Consider the following 17,259-nt stretch of genomic DNA (forward strand, 5'->3'; position numbering starts at 1 on the left):
AGGATTCTTATTTTTAGGAATGCTTCTGATAGAAAACTAACATTTTGAATCCCTGAGATTACTGTGTATGTGTATTTGCAGTGACATATTTTACTCACTTAAAATTTAAGAGGAACAAAACTGAAAAGTCGATTTGGCAAGATTATCTGAAAAAAATTAGAGGGAAAGAATTAAATATATAATTTAATATCTGAACTATACTATGATATTTGTTTTCCATAATAAAATTTAGTGAAATATTTATCACTTTTAGAGAAGTTGATTTTATTTTTAAATGTATTTAGTTTCTTTTATAAAAGTCAAACTGTATTAATTACCAGTTAGCAAATCAGAACATATATCTTGATTTAAACTTCATCTAAATTTCCTTTACATTTTGTCCACAAATTATTATTTATATCATGTACCCAATGCTTATTCATGAAGAAAATTCAACTAATAGAAAAAATATAAATCATAATGAAAGCTGTCACTGAAAATTTCTAAACCCAGTGAACACCACTGTATTAGATGAACAGCTACTTATCTTACTTTTATTATCTCTCTAAAAAAAAAATGACATTTTCAATGTTAATGAATGAAAATGTATGCCATCCTTTTAAATAGCTATTTTATTAATTTACCATTATTTATTTAAATATATCCTCGTTCATGGAAATTTAGTTTGTTTCCTGTTTGTCGCTCAATCTCAATGTGACATCCATAGTTCTATTTTTAGTAACTCTTAATGACAATGCCACCAAATAAAATACAGAATACAGAAACTGAAACAGTTAATAGAATCTATATTATCAACAATTCCCCGGATGAACCTATGCACAGTGAAGTTTTGAGACCCTCTGGACTTAAGAGTGGAAAGAAAGTGAGAAAGCAGAGAAGAAAGGATTAGAGAGGCATGAGGAGAACTAGAAGAATCCTAGAGAAAAATCATACTTTCCTGCCCCCTTGAAATTTTGCTTGACCATCTGATTTGCTTGGGCTGATAAATATAAATGGAAGTGAGATGGTTCACTTCTGGGCAGTGGCTTTAACGGCAGGATACATGTCACTAAATTCTCTTTCTCCTCTGGCAACACAGAGAGGTTACTCCATCAGCCTGAAGTGTGATAAACTAAGCTATATAAGTGAGGAATAAACAACCCTGTTATAAGCTACATAAATTTGGGGGTGTTTATTACTGCAGCATATATCAACACTTTCTGAGAAATATATATATATATATATATAACTTTAATAAGAATGAAGTAAGGAAAACATGTCATATGTAAAATAAAGTTCAAATAAGGTAAAGAAGACCAATAGATGTCTAATGAATTTTTCAGTGCTAAGGTCAATAGCGCCTTAGCAAGAGCAGTTTCAGTACAGTTGTGGGAGTATATGTCAGAAAGATTAATTTTCCTATAAATCATCAGTATTCCATGGACATTCTTTGATATACAAATAGAAAAGAACTTCCAGGTCTCATCTTGTTCATTGAATGTGGCAGTTCAAATTAGAATTTTATGAATTTGAATTATAAAGATATATCTTCCAGAGAAAATTAGAAATAATAATATTGCTGAAAACGTTGCTTTAAGTGCTCAAGGACAGGCAATCCACTTTTATTTTTATCAATTTTATGAAAAAATACTTATCTTTAAATAGCAATTCTTTAGAGAAATGTTTACCTCAAAACTTGTTCAACTATAAATCTAATTTTGGGGAGGGGGCAGGGGATGGATTCCAGACTTAGCAAATATGAAGAAATAAATATAGTTAAAGGATTTCCAAATGACTCTTTTTGGGATAGGGTACCATAGGTTAGAACACTTCACTCATTCATTCAGTCAACAAATATGAAGTAGCTACCATAAATGAGTTATTCTTAGATACACTGAGGTATTCAATGGAGAATGATCATACATATTCCAGTCAAGTGAATTTCATGAAAAATTAACATGAACATTTTAAAGTTCAAAATGCAAATTTTCTCTTTTTAAAAGTTTTTATTTTTCAATTAGAGTGGACATTCAATATTATTTTATATTAGTTTCAAGTGTACAACATAGTGGTTTATGTAATTTACAAAGTGATCCCCCTGATTAGTCCAGTACTAATCTGGTACTATACGTAGTTATTAAAATATTATCGACTATCTTCCCTATGCTGTATTTCACATCCTTGTGACTATTTTTCAAAATGCAAAATTTTAATGTCTTTTTTATATATAAATGTGATGATTTTAAAATATGTAAATATTTTGATACCCCTGCCTTCAAGAGGTGGTGCTTAATGTTCTTCCACTTGAGTATGAGCTAGACTAGTGACATATTGATTACAAATAGAATGCAGAGGAAATAATGCTATGTGATTTCAGATACTAAGGGGCTTAAAATACATTGTAGTTCTCTATTTGCTTTATTTCTCTTGGATCATTCACTGTAGGGAAAGCTACCTGCTATGTTGTGAAGACACTCATGAAGTCTTATGGAAAGTTCCACGTGGCAAGAAGCTTTAAGCCTCTAGCTAACAGCCATGTGAGTAAACTATCTGCCCACAAACTGTCAGCCCCCAGTTAAGCTTTTCAGGTGATTAAAGCCACCACTGACATCACTGCAACCTCATGTGAAACTCTGAGCCAGAACCATCCTGTTAAGTTTCTCCTGTATTCCTTATCCTCAGAAATTGTAAGATAATAAATATTTGTTTTATATAGCAGTTAAAATTTGGGGGTAATTTGTTGTACAGCAATAGATAACTAATACACTTATCTATTAACCAATGTATTATATACTATGAGTTTTCTCTCTCCTAAACACAGTATTAGTACAAACATAATTCAATTGATTCCTTAGTCTGTCAAAGGTCTTCACATAACATATAAACATTCTTGCATGTTTTGCATACTCTCCAAAATAAATTAGAGACTAATATTAAAATAATTTTCACTTTAATTAAACTCTAAAATAATTTCCTATTTATTTAAGTCAACGAACCTGTTTCAGAACTTATTTTAAGTGCTTCAGATAATATTATTTTAGGAAAAGTCATCCCAATTTAACTGAGGAAATGCTATCTTAGTAGAATGACATGATTTTATTTCTAGAATCTTATTGATTGAAAAACATAATTAAAACTTTGATAATATAATAGAAAATGTAAATTTCTGCTTTGACTGAAGAATTCAGCTAGATAAATATATCTAATATTAATTATGTGCACTTATAATTATATTCACCTAGCATATGTATAGTGAGAATAGCTTGGTCTTGGAACTAGAAAAAGCTGGATTTGAATCTAGACAAACTGCCACGTTCTGCGTATCAGTCAAAGTCCCTTTCCTTTTAAACTTTTCTCTTTTTGAATTTTCACAAAAACCTGAACAATTACACGAACCACATGCAAATCTCTGCCTAACTCAGTTCCTCAGAATAACTTTACTAAGAGTCTTAAACAGTTGTCTATTGATGTTAAAAGGTCTATAAGCCACTGAAACAGTACAGAGAATGTAGGCATTTGGCTATGTATATTTTCTAAAGATGTAGAGAGTTCGTTGAGTTCATCTGGTTTTCAAAATAGGTTAAATATCAATGCTTATATAAGTGTTTCCAGCTTATGTAAGTGCTGTTCATGACATTCTAAGGTTTTATGAAGATGTGTGTCATGATCAGCCTCACCTTTTTTTGATGAGCAAAGGAAGAGACAAGGGAAGACTGAGTAGGTAGAATCTTGGGTCTTTAGAGAAATTATTCTAATACAGTAGATATATTGTATTAGAGGGATAATATACATATATATAAATATTTATTATATATAACCATTTGATGGAGGTTTTCATTGCTTAAAAACAATTTCAAAAGTACCATTTATATTATATGGCTATATAGGATTCTCTGTAGCATTTGCTTTGAAATGTTAAAGAGTGTATGAGTTTAAAAGAAAGTGTCTACATGGACTTTTATGATTAGATGGTTATCTCCAAAATAGGATCTGTTGTAGCCTGCAGAAGGCTTTTAACATGCCCTGGGGAAACAAGTGTTAAATATAGGGCCTTGGTTTAAGAACGAAAACAAAATAAAACAAAGACCAAAAACTAACCAAATTGGCAAAGGATTCTTTGAGATGGCAAAATTTACTGAAGTAATCTTATGGCTGATACTTTCCACTTGTTTCTTCAATGTCTAAGTACTCAGTTTAATACTTATCACCTTCTGATTTCTTATATCTCCCTGGAATTACTCTTAGTGCTTTCTGCATGGATAAACAAGTGACCAAGTACAGGCTCATGAGTGGATTGGAATCCATGTCTCATTTTCAGAGTCTTACCTGGTAGATCTCTGAGCTGGTTGTTACCATCACGTCCCTCTGTTTCTACTGCCATTCTGAAGTTTGGTTTTTACTTTTAGAGGAAAATGAGAGATTGCCTTTGAAGACACTACACCATCCCCTAGTCCTATCTACAACTTCTTATCGGTGCTTACAACCCAATCAATCTTAAGGCTTTGGGGAAGGTAAACATGGACTCTCCTTAAAGGAAAATTAGACAGTCTTATTATAAATATGATTTAGTCAGACAGTCTGGAAACCATCAATGGCCGGAATGGTAAAGGAACATGTTTTGCAGAAAAAAGGAGATTTGTATTTGACACTGTAAAATAAAAGGGCTTAGCTAAGCAGAGTAATTACAAGCTTTGTAGAAGAAATGGGATTTGGGTTTCTTTATTCCCATATTTCTTTTCAAAATGCTAATTAGGTGTAGAAATATTCAATTTTAGTTCCAAAAGTTAAGGTCAATTTCCCACTATTGGCTTTTGAAAATTGACTTTAATCAATAAATCTTACCCTAAAGAGCTGAAATACAGATATAATAGGCATTAATAAGAAGATACACATAGCCAACAAATAAAGTATAGCATAATGTAGAAATCTACTGTTAGAGTCCACATGAGGACATATTTATAAACATATTCACAAAGCCTTACAAAAATATTAAAAGTGAAGCAAAGCTGCAAGTATGTAATCTCTAAATTATTTATTTATTTTTGGAGAGAAAGATTTCATTTATAAATTATGGGCATTATCTGAGTAGTAAATCTGGGTCCTTCATGGATTCCAATGTCAAAAACTATTTCTGATTCTGAAAATGGAAGTATATTGCTGCTTTTTCACTCAGAGGTGAAAGCATGCTTTGTTCCAAGCAATGTAATTTATATGTTCATTAAAAGCAAAAAAAAAAGAAAATGCTGAGAAAATACCTTTGAAATAATTGTGTGACATGTGGTGTTTTGTTTTTAGAAAACTAACCTGTTTCCACTTGTAATTTTAGTATTGTATAATTAAATGACTGTTTGTCAAGTCAGTTTAAAACTACTTCTTAGAGACAAAAGACCAGTGCATTAATCCACTAAGGTATACATTAAATAGTAATTAAGAGTTCAATGAGTATTTCAGTGTTTTGTAAAAAAGACATTGCCTGAAATGTGTGAGAAATAGCACTATTAAATAAAACTGTACCTTTAAATCTACTCCTAATTCATATTTAGACATTTTCTTTCTCATAGCCTTCTGAATCCTTAATATTCTATTACATATTATAAAATAACCACCAATTTTAAAAAAGGTGAATTATCAGAATTTTGATTTTTCTTGATCCTGATCAGTCTGTGGATTAAAGAATAGTTCTAATCTACTTCAGATTATTATAATAAAATATTTTTGCTGTTTTTGTATAGGAATTCCTAATCAAGTATGATAAGTTAATGTGTACACTATCTAGAAAGCAGAGGCCAGCTGTCTTTCCTTCAATATACTTAGAAGAGTTAGTCACTGTATAGAGGTGAAGACAATAAAGTTAGAAAAAAACGGTTTGATGACTGATAATTTTAAAAAAGTCTCTTCATTCTCATATTCTTTTGTGACAGCACAGATGAGATTTATAGGCTGAGGAATGATCCATATGTCAGCTCGCTCTCCAATCTTACAGGCTTCTACAAATGAGGACAGGTCAATATGGAAATTCCTTACTTCTTGTTGTCCTTCTGTTGAACTGGGGTTCCTGATGCGGCTTTATTAGAGACAGTAATCCTTGTATAGAATTTTCATAGTTAGACAGTAATATTATATTCTAAGAGAAATTTTAGGAGCAATACTTCCAATACTCGGTTCTCATGGTCATTGTCTCACTGTGACCACAGTGATGACATGATATATTAGGCATGCTGAAAAAGAACCATGATATTGACATATGGGAGGAATATTCTCAGGGGCTGTCTGTCTCAGTGTAGATTATTTACCCTTAAAGCAAAACACACATGGTCCTGGCCTATGCCTGTTAAGTATTTACTGAATCTAGATGACAAAGGTTACACCCAGTGGGAATAAATTTTTAAACTATGTAGCATGACTCTATATAAGAAACAGATGAAATATGTTATGTGGCCTTAGAACAGATTAAACAGTGTTCCACATAGTTGTTAATGTATAGTAAACCAGAAATAGTACATTTGAAAGAAGAATTTTCTTTTCAGAAGGCCATAGAGGAGTCCTTTGGCTTCCTTTTTAATTAATCTTTTTCATATTTATTTCTCTTTGTTTTATACTTTTTCATGTTGTCATTGTCCAAAATAGCAACCACAAATGGACGAATATATAATAAAATGTCTGATCTCACAATTGTCTGCCTCTATAAAATTTCCTAACAATCACTATAAAATATTCCCATAATAATAAACAATAAATACATTGCATTTTCTCTACTTTGATGATTATGCATCACAGAGAACCAATGAAGACATTTTTCCTATGAAATATATTTAATTTTCCTGTTTATATGACAGAAAGAAAATGCAAACATTTAACAACTCTTATTTTCTCTTCCAAGCACTAATCTTTCTCTCAACTGAACTTTAAAAAGGATTACTTGACATTTGCATTAAAAATACCCTTGTTCTACAAATACTAAGGAAACACATATTTTTTTGCCTCTACATTGTTTTGTCTCAAGGTACACTTGCACTTTTTTTCTTTTCTTTAGATTCAATTAAATAAATAAAGCACTCAGCACCACACATTGTATTTATGTATTGGATACATTAAAAATGAATAAGAAGTAGCCTATCCTAGCAGTGAAACAATCTGAAAATAGAAACTGGACAAATAGATGAATTAATGATCATGTGATTAATGTTATAAATAAGAAGTACCTAAGTGCTTGAAGACAAAATAAGATCTTTTTAGAAAATTAATTAATTAATTAATTTTTTAATTGAACGAATGATTTAAATTTTTTTCCTATCCACCTCGCCCCCTCCCTCCTCCCCTCTGGTAACCACTAGTGCATTGTCCATGTCCATGAAAACAAGATCTTTTGAAGCAAGTCCAGGAAAGTCTCAGATGAGGGGACATTGATATAGACTTGCAGGGAAAGACCATTTTAGACAAGAAATCAGAAGAGAAAAGAGACAGAAGTTTAAAAATGTATAATTGAGTTTCTGCCTTGAATTCTAGTTTGGAAAAAAGAACAATCTTGAATTTGTACAGATCAGCGTATTATAATTACTTTTAAGGAAGATGGACATATTTTTATCATTTAAAAATGAAAATTAATAATTTTATAATCAGAGATTATAAACATAGTTCATAAAGTGAAATGTAATTTAATAGAGAAAATGCTACAGTAGGAGTTGGCAGACTGGAGTTTAACTTATTTGTTTGTGTGTGCGTATGTATATATATATATGTGTGTACACACACACACACACACACACACACACACACACACATATATTGGTTCTTCAGTAATCTGGAACTCAATTACTACCCTCATACCTAAAGGCTCTCACAAAGACCTTTTTAACTGGGTATCATGTATTCTGAGAGGAAGAAATAACTCATTTGCATGTATTTTTTATTCTCTCCCTATAGAGGACAAGGCATGGATTAAAAAGAGATATGTAAATTTGATGTCAGGGTGACTAGACGCTATACTAGATTTGGGGCTGCTGAGTTGCTGTACAAAGTCCAGGTATGTGAGGGAAGAAATACAATGAATTTAAACGACCTAAGTGTCCATCAACAGATGAATGGATAAAGAAGATGAGATATACACATACACATATGCAAACACAGAGGAATATTATTCAGCCATGGAAAGGAGGAGATTCTATCATTTATGGCAAAATGGACAGACGTTGACAGCATTACGCTAAGTTAAATAAGTCAGGCAGAAAAACAAATACCTTATGATTTCACTTATATATGGAATCTAAAAACAAAATAGAAAAACAAATTCATTACAAAAGAGATTGGGTATGTTGTAGTTACCAGAGACAGGGTGTATGGGGAGGTGTAATTAGATGAAAGTGGTCAAAAGGTACAAACTTCCAGTTATAAGATAAATAAGTACTAGGAGTGTAATGCACAACATGCTGACTATAGCTAACACTGCTGTATAGTGCATATGGAAGTTGTTAAGAGTGTAAATCCTCAGAGTTCTCACCAACATTTTTTCCTTTGTGTGTGTGTGTGTGTGTGTGTGTGTATCTACATGTGATTATGAATGTTAAACTAATTGTGGTAATCTTGATGTAAAATATGTAACCCAAACCTTTATGCTGTATACCTTTAAACTTATTTAGTGCTGTATGTTAATTATACCTCAATAAAATTAGGAAAAAAAAAAGAAATACAAACAAAAAGCTTTTTAAAAAAGTCTTAAAGAGAAAGAGGCATGTTCACCAAGACAAAAAATTTACTCTATGTTATATAGCTTTGCTTGTTCCAATACTGAGAAATGGGGACCTACAGTTAGGGAAATATAAAAATTGAATAACACCACATACATTTGGGCACCATCATTGTTTTTATACTGAAGGCAATGAAAAATACATAACATTATTGAATGTTTATTAGCTGTTAAACACTGTACTGAATACATTAAAAATAAGTTAACTCTCACACTGTCTTTTTGAGATAGCTTTTTTCCTCTTTTATAGATAAGTTATTTCCTCGGTGTCATCCATTTAGATGGAAATCTGTCTCATGCAAATCTCATTCTTTTTTCCCCCTAAACTACATTCTTATTTTTTCCACCGTTGTGGAAAAAAAGAGTGAATAGTTTAGGAAGCTGAATTTAAGGATGTAATAGCTGGGCCAAGAGCATGAGGATCAATAAAACACTGCAAACAATGAATAAATCTCCTTCCAAGTATCCATCCTATGATCTTATCTAAATTAAGCCTGACTTTTGCTTAGTAAACTGAAATAATTTATGTTAAGTGACAAATAAGAAATGTTCACTAAGTCTTCAAATATCTATTTGAAACCATGTTCTGGAGATTGTGAGCTTTTGTGGTCATCCAATTCTTATGTATTCTAAGAAGATTTGTAATAAAGACATTTCCAAGATTTAAGCAGAAGGTCGCCTTGAAGGGAAGACTTTGAGATAAGACTATTGTTTAAACTCTTAATTAGCAGATGGGTCCTTTGAAAAGAAGCTCGAGGCACCACTGTTTTGTTCATGAACACAAGAGAGATTTCTTCCGGGATAATCTATAATTTACAGGATCTTGAAAGCTGGTTGGATAAACTGAAGGTTTAGCACCTATGGCAAAGAAGAGGGGGGTGGTCTTTTTTTGTAATCAGGCACCATGCCAATCTAGCAGATGGTCAGAGATATATATTGAAAGTACTTATGTATTATGCGAATAGAGTGGCTTCCAGGGGCAAGGGAAGAAACAGCTTCACCATGATTGGAGACAGGAACTCATTTTTAAAACACAGACATAACTACTCCAGCCTCTGAGAACGCTTTGGAGAATTGAGATCAATACGGCACATAAGAAAGAGGCCTAATGACATTCATGAGCTAAAAGACAAATTTGGTGGCCAAGCCATGTTTGAGAACAAATGTAGCAACAAATGAGCTCTGCAAAATCCCAAAGACAGACAGTGCAAACTCTATTAGCAATTCATGATTAGGTCCCCATGTTGTTAGGTGTCACTGTAAACAAAATTTTTAATTTGTAAAAATGATGCCGTATTATGATAATTTGAGAAAGTTACTGAACAAAAGCATGATTAGCTTTAACTGAATTAATCTGCCACCTGCCTAGAGGTTGCCGCTATGCCTAGACTCTGATTCCTCAATGTTTTTGCCCTGGAGCTTCATGTTATTCCCCTTGCTTCTGCTTAAGGCTCTGATCCTCAGTCATTCTTTAGGGTTTTACTCTGGGCAGAGCTCTGCTAATCTGAGAATCACAAGAATCTGAAAGGAGAGAAATAGCTTCAGCATGTGTGCATTTTAAAGGTTGATATCTGTAAACTTTGCAACATCAAGAATGGTAAATATCCCTACAACATTGTCTAGACTGTCTGAACACAAAAAAGTATTTAGAGAATTTAACTTAGCAGGACTTCCAGGTAACATTCATTTTCCTGAATCTCAATATGATAGGGGAGTACAGAGAGTGTGTTAGGGTTTAAGTTTTAAAAAATGATTAGACAAAATATCAATAAATGCAAATGACTTTGTATAACAAGTTTCATGTGAACCAATATAATGCTCAGCTCACAGAGTTTGCATTTAATTGAAGCTGATCTCATTATACTCTAGGGAATATAGTCAGAGTTTTGACCTAGCAAACTTCAACACCATTATTGAATGTTTTTCTGTACTTAATGATCAGTATTTGTGTGTTCATTTGTATGTATGTGTGTGTGTGTGTGAATAGAAGTGTATATAAAATAGATAATATTTTAACATTTTCTCCTCAGGAATTAGTACTTTTTATATGGTAGTGTATAATGTCCATTCAAATAAATAGATATCATTTTTACATGCGAAGCATGACAATTTTGTAATGTAATTTTCTTTCTTTTAATTATTTTCCAACCCTACCAAATTTCAGCTAAGAGACTGTGTTTTACCCGAAAGTCTGCAAATATAAAGCTTTGATTTCTATCATGGTGTCATGCTTATGTGATATAATGGCAGTGCAAAACATCAACAGGAAGAGTCCAAGATTTTCAGTCAAAAGAGTAGAATCAAGCTGATTATACGTCATAAAGTGCAGCCAGAAAACAATGGACAAGGCAAAAATGTTACTTAGCCCTTCTAGGAAGTAACCAGTAGATATCTCAAACATTCTGCTTGCCAATTTATATGAATCAGTTTTATTTGTATGACTTTTAAGATTAAAAAACAAATTATTGAAAGTATGGCAGTTACAAATTTGTGGTGAGGTCGGTTGACAAAAATAATAAAATACAAACAAAGAGTTTGCAGATCTCTAGCAAATTTTTTTTTTGCTTCACTTTGATAGAACTTTATTATCCTTGGGATTTATTACTGAACAAATATTACTAACGTGGATGTGTATGTCCAAAGATAAAAGTGCATAAAAGTTATTTGTGCTATTTTGCTCTTGACAAATTATTAAAATTGTTTCATTATTTATGATAAGTATTATTTGCAGGTTTTCTCTCAAAGAGCTTTTTATGATTTTCTAATTAATAATGGTTAACTATATCTGAGTATAAAATAGTAGCTATGATTCCTTGTAATTCTAGGGTAAAATCTTCTATGTATTTGATGATAAAACAACAGGAAAACTGGAAACTAAATTATCTAAGAGGTTGTCCTAACATGACTCGAAAACCAGAAGATAGAAAGTGAAAGATTCAGTCAATCAAAATGATATGTACTGAAAACAATGCGCATTTGACTGAATTCAACTGAAAATAAACAAATATAATTATATTAGTGCATGGTTTGCATATACTAGTAGCAGCTTATTACACTTAGCAATGTTAAGCTTTCATATTTACCTGTACATACTTTAATTAAACATTAAAAAAATAATACATAGAAGCTCAAGGGAAAAATGACATCAATGATAGAGGTTTTGCTCATCCCTCTTGTGACCATATCAAACTTGTGACAGAAACATGGAGCGAACAGCAAGTAAAGTTGTCTGGGATCTAGATGAACAGAAGCATTACAACTATGGAAATAAATAACCAACCTGCAGTGGTAGAAGGTTGGAGGGGACGAAGACATGAGGCTGCCTGGTCCCCAGCAGCTGAGTGGGATAGAGGCTGCAGCAGCTGGCAGCTATAGATTCCTCTTAAAGGAGCAGTGTCCAAGAGCAGACTTTTGAGGTGATAGACTTGCTTTCTCTGAGCATCAGAGCCAGGTTGACTGCATGAGGGACACCAGGGACTTACAAGGAGACAATGAGTTGTCAGAGTGAGGGCCAGAGGCAAGGCTCATCCCTGGGTAGAAGTGCCGGCAGTATCCATTATTCCTCTGTTGAGCTCTCCCTCCTCCCAGTGTGCGGAGGCAGCACGCCATAGCTGAGATGTCATCAAACTGAATAACAGAGGTCACTCTGCCCAGAGGATTTCCTGAAACTCCACCTCCCCCAACTCATAGCCCTACCGAAGCCACATCTAGTTGTGTCCTGCGAGAGTCAGGTGCCCCTTGCTGAGCAGCGCCTAGACTCACACACTGGTGGCAGCTGACCACGGTTTCTGGCGTGGCCTCTTGAGGCAACTATAAGTACAGTATCTGCAGATTGCTTGCTGAATCTTAACAGGTAGCCCTGAAAGGGCACAAGCTAGGGCTAAACTTGGCCTGCAGCTGAATGCCTCTTAGGACTGTGCCATTGGACACCTACTATACAAAGCCACGCTAATAAGACTAGAATACTTAGGAGCTTGGCTTAGTACATAGAAATAGACCCAGAAAGGCAGCCAAAATGGGAAGACAAAGAAGCAAAAACCACATGAGAGAATAGAACAGAGATCCAGAAATAATGGAGACAAGTAATCTAACAGATGCAGAGTTCAAAACACTGGTTATAAAGATGCTCAATGAACTTAGGGGAAGTATAGATTAATTTAGTGAGAACTTTAACAAAGAGATAAAAAACATAAAAATGGAAATGGAAATTATAAAAGAGAACCAGTCAGAAATGAAGAACACATTATCTGAGATGAAAAGGATATTAGACGGAATAAACAAAGTGGATAAAGAAGAGGATTGAACTACCAATATAGAGGATGGGAAAGCCAAGGACACTTAATCAGAACAGCAAAAACAAGACTATAATATAACTTAAGGAGCTTATGGGACACAATTAAATCTAAAAATGTCCATGTCGTAGGGGTACCTGAAGGAAAACAAGAAGTTGAAGAGCTATTTGAGGAAATAATGATGGAAAACTTCCCCAACTTGGTGAGGGAAATAGACATACAACTCGAAGAAGCTCAAAGAGTCTCAAAAACCAGGAACCCAAAGAGGCCCACACCAAGACACATTAAAATTAAAATGTTAAAGGTTAAATACAAAGAGAATCTTAAAAGCAGCAAGAGAAAATGAGTTAGTTACCTACAAAGGAGTACCCATAAGACTGGTTGCTGATTTCTCAACAAAAACTATGCAAGATGGAAGGGTTTGACACAAAATATTCAACATAATGAAAATAGAAGAGCTGTAACCAAAAATACTGTATCCAGTGAAGCTATCGTTTAGAATCAAAGGACAGATAAAGAACTACCCAGACAAAAATAAGCTAAAAACATTCATCATCATTAATCCAGTATTACAGGATATGTTGGAGGGACTTCTTTAAGAAGAAAAAACATGTATCATAAACATGAATAAAGAATGGTAATAACTACATTCCTATCAACAAGTACCTCAATTGGAAAAAAAAAAAATAATAAATGCTCCAACCAAAAGATAGAGTGTCTGAATAGATGAGAAAAACAAATAAACAAACAAACAAACAAAAAAACACAAAAAATAACCCCTACATATGCTGCCTATAAGAGACTCACTTTAGACTAAAAGACACACAGAGACTAAAAGGAATGTGATGGGAAAAGATACTGCCTTGATGGACCTAGAAGGTACATTGTGCTGAATGAAATAAGTCAGATAAAGACAAATATTGCATGGTTTCACGTACATGTGGAATCTAAACAACAAAATAAACAACAACAACAACAACAAACAGAAACGAACTCATAGATACAGAGAATATTTTGAGGGCTACTAGATGGGAGGGGTGTTGAGAGTGGCAAAATATGGCAAAGGGATTAAGAAGTACAAATGGATAGTTACAAAATAGACATGGAGATATAATGTGTAGGATAAGGAAAATAGTCAACAATGTTGTAGAAAATATGTAAAGGGGAAGAGGAATACTAGATTTAGTGATCACTTTGTGAGTTTTATAGATCTTTAATTACTATGCTGTACAACTGAAACTAATACATTATCATATGCCAACTATAATTGAAAAAAAAAACCTCAGTGAATTTTACAATGTAAAAAAAAAAAGACATAGCTAAAAAAATGAATATTTTAAAATGCCCATAATCAGGAATGAACTACTACAAATGCCCATAATCAGGAATGAACTACTAGTAAATTCATAAATATAACTAAGACTCTGGTCTTAAGTCAGTTTTTGCACTATTGATAAACTCTTAGGAGACAGAGTTCCCATATACTTGGGAAATCAAGTATATTATTTCCAGTTGAAAGGCAGTAATGATTGTAATAAATGAAGGCTGACCTCAGTTTAAACAAATGGATATTTTTTGTTGAGTAAGCAGGTTACAAGTGCCAATAGCCCTATAAAATTTCCTAATGTTCTTCCATCTTTATACATTTCCATTGACATACATCAAAAAAACCCTAGTGAACTTGGAATGGACATTCATTATTTCTTCTAATAGTATGAAATATCCAGAATTATTAAATATAATTGATATCATTTTTATCACATCTGAATCTCTCACAAAAAGTCATCCAAAAATAAAGAATATATATATGCACATATATATACACATACATATACATATGCAAATTATATAATTTAAAATAATATTTAATATTTGCAAAGATCAGGCTTTCTCTATCATCAAAGTAAATTATTTATTGGTTTTACTTAAGTCATTCTGTTTAATTAAAGACAAGGAAAAACATGAATAAATCAAATTGCATTTTAATTTAACAAATATTACATTTTTCAGAGATTCATAATAGTTGTAAGCCTAAGACCCTGATGTGAGAAGGAGTGATACTGGCCTGACATTCTACGAAAGCAGAGGTTCTCTACTCTGTCAGCATATTAGAATCATCTAGTAGGGATATTAGTATATGTGCTGCTGAAGTGAGCACAGTCTAGAAAAAATTTTAAAACAAGAATACCGGTGTCTGTGCTATATCCTTCAGGATTCTGACTTAGTGGCCTGGAGCAGGTCCTCGGTATAGAAGCCCAGGTCATGGATCATTTATTTGAAAACAAGAGTGAAACTAAGTACAGGTTGGTCCTCACAATTTTGGGAAATTCTGGATTTTTTCATTAAGGAATTCTACACTTTTTCATTGTCATGTTATTTGAAGGATAATATGATAGTCAATTAAAAAAATTATTTCAAGCCAGTGCTGGTCAGATTGTAAAATGGAGTTAGTAGACACCATTTTACATGAAATTAGGTTGTTTCTAGAAATAATAAATAATGACATAACAACACTTGAAAAAATTTTTTTTTTCAAATTGTTCTTCACTGATAAATAAATCCTGGATATTATTAAACTAAAATAAATGTATAATTGTAATGAATAGAATATCTGTTCCCTAACAAGAACAGAAACCTGGTTTAATACATTTTTATTATTTTCTTTTTTATTATTAATTCGTATTGTTAGTATTTATTAAATACTTATGATGCATCAGTCACTTGTTCAGTGGTAGGCCTACATGATCATCTTATAAATTAGGTACTATTAATATCCTTAGCTAAAGGTCACATGACAGATTATCTTAATAATATAGACACATGAAGAGGATGACTTATAGAGACAATCATGCTCTTGCCCTATCATATTTGAATAAATACTACAACATCGTATCAATGAAATCAGTGTAGTATTGGTACAAGAACAGAAGAGCAAGCAGATGCATAGATTAATGTAAGAGAACAGAGAGCTTAGAGGCAGGCCCATGCATGTATGGGATATGATCTATGAAAAGTTGCTGCCAACGGAGAAAGGGCAGATGATTGGTAGATAGTATGGAGAAAACTGACTTATTATATGTAGAAAAAGAAAACATCATGTAAAGAATGGTCTTAACATGTATTAAAAATCAAAACGTGAAAGGCAAACCTTGTTAATAAAAAAAAAGTAGATGACTATGTGACTAATTCAAAGTAAACCCATAAAACAAAATATAGTATGATTTTTATAAAAATGAAGGATTTCTATTTAAGACACCATGGAGATAGGAAACAGACAAATGACTTAAGGGAAATGATAATTGAAATATGTAAAATCAACAAAGAGCTCCTAAATATCAACAAGAAAAGGCAATTACAAGAGAAAAATTAGCAATGTGTATAATCAGGCAATTTTCAAAAAAGGAATCCTGAAAGATCACTGCATATAAAGTGATACTCCAACTTTTCAATAATCAGAGAAATAAAAATTAAGTGATATAATATATTTATACACCAGATAGATTGGCAACCTTATGAACTCAGGGAAGTGTAGAGTAGTGTAGATGTTCTGGAGAGCAATCTGGCAATCTGTCAAGTCCAGTTTACCTCTAGGTGAAAAAACAATAGTATTCTTAAATCCAATTTGCATTTTACATATGAATTTTATTTCATGAGTTCCATGTCTATTGTGAAGAGAAACAGAGGAAGAATGATCTCCAAATTAAATTAATATTGATATTGTTAAAATATTTATATTTATGCATTGTTTTGTCCAAATTAGAAGAAAGATCCAAGGGCATTGAGAAAAGTTTCAGTGTAATATGTCTGTGGTAGAAAGGGTACATCTTAAAGTTACATATCATTAGCCTGAAAGATGTCAGTCGATCTCAGTAATGTTGGTTATGGCCATCAATCGTTATTTATGAAGCTCTTGCTGTGAATATGGCTCTAGGACACATTTATTTTTGTAGAATAGGTTTTCTCTGCTGGCTGTTGAGGGTTTCTAAAAGTCTTAGTCTGGGTTCTAATTCTTACTTCTTTTGTTTCTGTCAAATCTGAAGTAAGGTATTGTATATAGGAAAAGTTCTTGATTATCTTGAAAAAGCTCATAAATTTAGTTATGGTAATAGAATTGCTATTTACATAGCTGGATACCTTGCTTAAAAGTAAGGCAACTTGACTAGCTGAAAAAAATACTGTTCTAACAATTATTTATTATTAAAAAAGCAAATAGTCTATTTTTAAAATTAAAAGAACTTGCCATAT

Source organism: Pteropus medius, unplaced genomic scaffold, assembly GCF_902729225.1.
Source record: "Pteropus medius unplaced genomic scaffold, Ma_sr-lr_union100, whole genome shotgun sequence".
NCBI classification, from domain to species: Eukaryota; Metazoa; Chordata; class Mammalia; order Chiroptera; family Pteropodidae; genus Pteropus; species Pteropus medius.